The sequence below is a fragment of the Procambarus clarkii genome, chromosome 16 (assembly GCF_040958095.1).
Source record: "Procambarus clarkii isolate CNS0578487 chromosome 16, FALCON_Pclarkii_2.0, whole genome shotgun sequence".
Taxonomy (NCBI): Eukaryota; Metazoa; Arthropoda; class Malacostraca; order Decapoda; family Cambaridae; genus Procambarus; species Procambarus clarkii.
In genome coordinates, this window is record NC_091165.1 from 22,774,908 (window position 1) to 22,782,556 (window position 7,649).

The following is a 7,649-nucleotide window of genomic DNA, read 5'->3' on the forward strand; positions in this document are numbered from 1 at the left end:
ATTCAGAGCCTGTTGGGCTCTATCATGTCAACATTGGAAACTGTGTATGGAGTCTCCATACACAGTGTATGGAATCTCCACCACACCACTTGATAATGCAATTCATTACTCATAATACTAAGCTACTTCTGTCTAAACGTCTCTATGGTTCAATATTGAACTCTTGTTCCAACCTACATCCCCCCCTTGTTCGAAATCCAGCCATGTTAAATAGTCTTTCTTTGTCTGCCCTATTGAATGGCAATAGGACCAACACATTATACTCCTTTGAAAATTTTGTATGTGGTAATCATGTCTCACGCTAACACCTGTGTCTCCATTGACATAAGGTTTAATTCCCTTCGTCATTCCTCGCAAGCTGGCTGTTGGGTTATCATAATCCTGGAATAGGCGCCGGTGCCGCCTATTCCAGGATTAGACTGATATATGAGGAAGTGCCAGATAAGTCACCAACCGGATTTCTAAAGGGTTAGGTTTGATGTCGGCCAACCTCTCATACGACACTGATGATACCCCATTTGTTGTGGATTTAGGGAGACAGGTTCAGTGTGATACCATATCCCCTCCCCCCCTCTCCCACCCCCCCCCCCCCTCCGCCCCCCCTCCGCCCCCCACAGGTTATTTTGCTTGATTCTTGAAGCGTTTCATCTTCTATTTGGTACCTTTGTACTCGACGGCATCTTGCTCTCAACACCCGGTTTCATTAGTTTGCACTTACATCAATTAAACTTTAGTGTCCATTTGTTGAATATCATCCTCCCCCCCAAACCAACCGGTTGGTCTAGATCATCCTCCAGCTTTTTGCAAATTTGTTTTCTCCTACATTAATGCTCCTCATAATTGTCGACATCAGCAAACATTGTGAAGAATAAGTTTATTCTGTAAGATTACTTGGACTTGAGGTGTGAGTCTTGACCAATGAGGTGGTGTGCTGGTGCCTCTGGTCACCACTCATGAGAATTCTGCCCTCATAAGGACCTCATTTCCCTAGTTGTTGTTGCTGTTGTTTAAGATTCAGCTAATCGGATAAAAAAAAAAATCCTCTCGAGTAGCACGGGCTATGGCGAGCCCGTATATTGGACTTACTTGGTACAGGAGCCGGGGGGCGGTGTGTTCAGGCTCTGTGGCTTAGGTTTTCTCACTATCCACAATTATGTAATGAGGCCAGATTTACTTTCACTGAATCCATGCTGTGTGTGTGTGTGTGTGTGTGTGTGTGTGTGTGTGTGTGTGTGTGTGAGTGTGTGTGTGTGTGTGTGTGTGTGTGTGTGTGTGTGTGTGTGTATTCACCTAGTTGTGTTTGCGGGGGTTGAGCTTTGCTCTTTCGGCCCGCCTCTCAACTGTCAATCAACTGTTACTATTTTTTTTCTCTCTCCACACACACACACCAGGAAACAGCCCGTGACAGCTGACTAACTCCCAGGTACCTATTTACTGCTAGGTAACAGGGGCATTCAGGGTGAAAGAAACTTTTCCCATTTGTTTCTACCTGGTGCGGGAATCGAACCCGCGCCACAGAATTACGAGACCTGCGCGCTATCCACCAGGCTACCAGGCCCCCTTGATGTGTGTGTGTGTGTGTGTGTGTGTGTGTGTGTGTGTGTGTATGTGTGTGTGCGTGTGTGCGTGTGTGTGTGTGTGTGTGCTCACCTAATTGTACTTGCGGGGGTTGAGCTCTAGCTCTTTGGTCCCGCCTCTCAACCGTCAGTCAACAGGTGTACAGGTTTCTGAGCTTATTGGGCTCTATCATATCTACACTTGAAACTGTGTATGGAGTCAGCCTCCACCACATCACTTCCTAATGCATTCCATTTGTCAACCACTCTGACACAAAAAAATGTTCTTTCTTTGTGTGTGTGTGTGTGTGTGTGTGTGTGTGTGTGTGTGTGTGTGTGTGTGTGTGTGTGTGTGTGTGTGTGTGTGTGCGCGTGCACGCGCGTGTCAGCGTTGCCTGACTAATGCTTTACAAATGGAGACACCGCGAATAATTCCCCATCGTTTTATCTACAAGGATGACTGGCTGCCTGTGTTGACGCAACCCGTTCTCACACTTGCTTATAGTCAATATCTTGCTTATGAATAGGTGCATATGTGACATACTAATTTATTGTGAATATTTGAGTTTATTTTGAAAAGCTGAATAGAAAACCACAACCTAACCTAACCTAACCTAACCTAACCTAACCTAACCTAACCTAACCTTCTTAGTATGTAAAGATATTACAATTAGTACTGAACCTTTACCTATATTGATATTACAGTTTTATAAAGTAATAAAACAAAACTAAAATATTTAAATAAATTGTAAAGTAACTCAGGATATTGCCTAATTTTGTATAAAATCTCTATTGTTTCATAAAACTGAGAGAAAAAGTTAGTGCCTTGAAAAAAATATTAAAATATTTCCATGGCTTGGAATATGTCATATATATACTTATTTATAAGCGAAATAGTGACTATAAGCAATAAGTCATATATGTGCTGTCTTGTGCGAGAGCAGGGTTGCTTGACGATGGGACACAAGCATATTATCACTCCCACCTGCACTCTGGCCCCCCCCCCCTGCACTCTGGCTCCCGCCTGCACTCTGGCCCCCACCTGCACTCTGGCCCCCACCTGCACTCTGGCCCCCACCTGCACTCTGGCCCCCACCTGCACTCTGGCCCCCACCTGCACTCTCTCCCCCACTAACGCATACACCTCAAATAGAAACTAATACTTCAGGACCACAAATGGACCACGAAGGTTCTTTGTATTTAAATTATGAATTGGGGTCGAAAAGTGTGGGTGTATAGCAGCTCATATTGAACCCTTTCTATAGCGCTCGTCGGTGCCCAAACGCACCATTCCGCACCATCCTATTATCCAGGGGCCAGATTCACGAAGCAGTTACGCAAGCACTTACGAACCTGTACATCTTTTCTCAATCTTTGGTGGCTTTGTTTACAATTATTAAACAGTTAATGAGCTCCGAAGCACCAGGAGGCTGTTTATAATAATAACAACAGTTGATTGGCAAGTTCCATGTTTGTAAACTGTTTAATAAATGTAACCAAAGCCGTCAAAGATTGAGGAAAGATTTACACGTTCGTAAGTACTTGCGTAACTGCTTCGTGAATCTGGTCACTGATTCCTGAAACAGTCCTGATTTACCTTCTCAAAAAAGCTGGAAATCCTCATTTCATTCCGGGCTCACCATAACCCGTGCTACTTGGAACGTTTTGTTCCAAGTAGCTGAATCTAAATCAACAAGAAACTCATCCAGTAAATATACTCATCGCTAAGTCCTAAGTTGTTAATTTAGAAGAGGGAGAAGCTCCTTGTAAAGGCATTCAAGGTAACTTAAGAAATTCTAGGCACTGTCAACCTATGGTATTTAAGAGAGTCGCAGCAACATAATACCGTAAATCTAACCTATTACGTAGCCGGATATGACAGGTGTTCGAACAATAAAGCACCTAAATTATTGGGATCGTCTCAAAGCCCTCCAAATGTACTCACTAGAAAGAAGACGAGAGAGATATCAAATAATATACACCTGGAAGATACTGGAGGGCCAAGTACCAAATCTACACAGTAAAATAACAACGTACTGGAGTGAACGACATGGAAGAAAATGTAGAATAGAACCAATGAAGAGCAGAGGTGCCATAGGCACAATCAGAGAACACTGTATAAACATCAGAGGTCCGCGGTTGTTCAACGTCCTCCCAGCAAGCATAAGAAATATTGCCGGAACAACCGTGGACATTTTCAAGAGGAAACTAGATTTATTCCTCCAAGGAGTGCCGGACCAACCGGGCTGTGGTGGGTATGTGGGCCTGCGGGCCGCTCCAAGCAACAGCCTGGTGGACCAAACTCTCACAAGTCGAGCCTGGCCTCGGGCCGGGCTTGGGGAGTAGAAGAACTCCCAGAACCCCATCAACCAGGTATCAACCAGGTATCCGGTCTTGTTATGCTCTATTAACCGGTAATATTATTCAGTATATGATTTTCTGAGGTAGGGGGGAAGTGGGGAGCGAGGGGAGGGGGGGGGGGGTGGAGGGGAGGGGGAGTGAGAAGGGGTAAGGGGGGGACAATTAGGGTAAGGGGAGCAATAAAAGGAAGAAGCGGGGAGGTTAAGAGATCCGTAGATAAGAGGTATTAATGATAAGTGTTTGTCACTGTCACTAGTGAGTGTGTGTGTGTGTGTGTGTGTGTGTGTGTGTGTGTGTGTGTGTGTGTGTGTGTGTGTGTGTGTGTGGTTTCTTATGCCCTCTTTCTCTCTTGATCTTGATATACTCTCTCGTCAGTGTTCTAGTGGTTTTCTCTCTCTCTCTCTCTCTCTCTCTCTCTCTCTCTCTCTCTCTCTCTCTCTCTCTCTCTCTCTCTCTCTCTCTCTCTCTCCCCCCCCCCGGTCTGTCCAGATTTATTCCATGAACTCCTAAAACAAACTACACATAAGAAAATACGATTTTCGTTCCAATATGTTATTAACCAATTAATCATCAGTCTTAAAGCAAACAATACAACCATTTACACTTAGCGCCTTGACTAAACAACAATAATAACAACAACAACACTCCAAAATAGTCCAGAAAGCTCTCTGTTAAATCCTATTAATCCTAAACATACTGACGACTATTTTTTCCGCTAGTCAGCTAGCCGCGACCAGCAGTCTGTTAATCCCAGCTGGTAATCCCAGGTAATCCCAGCTGGAGCATAAAGAGGCGAGATTATGGCATCACCAGGTGAGAAAGGTCCTTTCTAATCCTCTTAAAGCGGTTCAGCATCACAATTACACTCCGGAAGGGTGGGAGTGGGCGGGGATGGGTATGAGGAGAATCCCTGGATCCCTTGAATGGGGGATGGGGGGGGGAATGATGGGGTCTAAGAGCTTCAGGATGCTCTGCAGGGGAGATGAGTATGAGATAAATCTCAGGAGATACCCCTGTAGGAAGGATAGGTGTAAGGAATATCCAGATATACCATGTGGGTGGGTGGAGGCTGGCTGGGTGTATTGGAGTACCCCGGTATACCCAGTAATGAGATGGTGTACAGAAGACCACAGGATAATAAACGTCAAAATATTGCTATATTCGATGATTTTTAGTACAAAACAAAATGCAAGGAAACTTGCTTAAAAATGCTATATTGTCCACACCTAAACCCTGTATAGGTGTGGACTCGTGGGTATCCCGGAGCTCCTTGTTTGCTGCGCTTCAGATAATCAGAGTTCGAAACTCAAAAACACACGAGTACACTACAGATGCCAATCAGAGTGGCCGGTAATGCCTTCAAGTTCAAGTATGTTTATTGAGATAAGCAATAAATACATCTCAAAGGGATAGAGTAGCTTAGGCTATTTCTACCCCCCTGGTAATGCCTTAATGATCCGAGAAGAAGGGAGAAGAACGACATTTTTCCACCTTTTAAGAATTACCGAAGCTTCAGCACACAATGAAGGCAACAAAGAAGTTTGTAATAAACTTCAAATTAAAACGTATCCAAACAGTTCGTCCTGAGGAGAAAGGGGCCCAAAGACCCTGTTTTGTAAATATTTCAAGCCGAAGAGAATGGTCCTTGACAGCTTGACAAGGGAAAGAAGAATGCGTTTCGGGCGTTTTAGGCACAAGAAAACTAGTGAGCGGGTATTTCCATAGAGCCGAGTCTAAGGCTCTATTAACAAAGAAGGTTTGGGAGGGGGGCGTGCCGGGACGCGACCACAACAGCCGCCACGGTCAGAGTAGGGAGGGAGGTGGGAGAGAAGTGAGGGGGGGAGGTAGTTGGGGTGGTGGTAGTAAAATTTCCGGAAGGGAGGTAAACTTCGGAACGAGAGTGAGAGAGAGAGGGAGAGGGAGGGAGGGAGAGAGAGGGAGGGAGAGAGAGAGAGAGAGAGAGAGAGAGAGAGAGAGAGAGAGAGAGAGAGAGAGAGAGAGAGAGAGAGAGTGAGTGAGTGAGTGAGTGAGTGAGTGAGTGAGTGAGTGAGTGAGTGAGTGAGTGAGTGTATATGCCAGAACAAGATACAGATCCTAGAGCTGCTATTAATGCCACCACAACAGCTTACTTAACCAACCAGCAAGTAAACTTTAATCCTGAATAGACTCAAAGACTAACGTAAACTCACAATAAGTATAAACACAGGTATACTGTATATATATCCCTCACCCAATATGGATACAACCTGTTTCATTTCTCGAAATCTATGATTTTCTAAAGAAAAAAAATTCCCGTCTTCCCCCTCCCCCAAAAAATATCAATTATATAACACAAAATATTTGTTTAATATACTTTTTCCTCCCTGACTTTCTATGAAAATATAAAGACACATTAACCGTTCATAGGTCAGTCCCTATGTTATGCAGTTTTTAGGAAGCAATTCTGAAACAGCATTACCGTTGATTGCAAGTTCAGGCCTGGGAACCTATCACTCGAAACGGTGAAGCACATTTACCCGAGTTTACCTTAGGAGCCACCATCTCTCTAGTGGCCTCGACAGGGACAGGAGACCGGCGGCTTGTCGCGGGATCCCTCCAAATTCCTGATGAGTTTTCCTTAATTGGATTTTAAACTTATATGCTAATATGAAAGTTATATGACTGCCATTATCACAAGGTATTTATTATTTAATAATATCATATTTATTATTAATAATAACCTAGTTATTACTATCATAATAACTAGGTTATGGAGACAACTCACACCACGGTCAAGTTATTCAGGAAAATGCGTAAAGTCAGTACGACTGTACTCACCTGGTTGTACTCACCTAGTTGTACACAGCTAGTTGTACTCACCTAGTTGTACTCACCTAGTTGTACTCAGCTAGTTGTAATCAGCTAGTTGTACTCAGCTAGTTGTACTCACCTAGTTGTTCTCCCCTGGTTGTACTCACCTAGTTATGTTTGCGGGGGTTCAGCTTTGGCTCTTTGGTCCTGCCTCTCAACTGTCAATCAACTGAATAATTTACACTGTATAGCATTTGGAAGGATATGAGGACAGAGAGCTGGGGGATAGGACGAAGGGAAGTCGGGACGGTGGCTAGCCGCTTTCGACCCATAGGGGGATCGAACACCCACCTGGAAGACACGAGACCTGTACCGACCAGTCCAACTGGATGGACTTAATCCACAGCAAATACAACCAGACAAAATATCAATTAAATCCACTTAAAACCAGCTATCAGTGTATGCACATCAGAAAACGGAGCACACACACACATATACAGTCTCTATACTGCTTTCCTCGATTGATTTTTTTTAATATAAATACCGGTAGCCGGGTCGGCCCTACTGATGTATCGAAATTCCCACCGGTCGAGTCTTGGCCAGTGAAGCCGCCGGCCGACCATTCAGCTGGACTGAAAAGGTGAACTGAAAAGGATCCCTTAAATGAAAATCAGCGGCGGAAAGTTGGTTCGAGTTTGAATAAAAAGAAGAGCCAAAGAGGATAAAAAAATGAGGAAAAAACATAAAAAATTGAAAAACTTTCTGTGGATGTCATGTTTTCTTTTCACATTTTTGGAAATATATGTGCTAGTATACTCACCTAATGGTGCTGGTCTAGTTGTATATAGTGTCGGGGTTGGGCTTTGGTACTTGGGTCCCAGCCTGTCAGTCTACAGTTGACTGTTGTGTGGTCTATTGTGCTCTGAGCTGTGTATGTGGTCC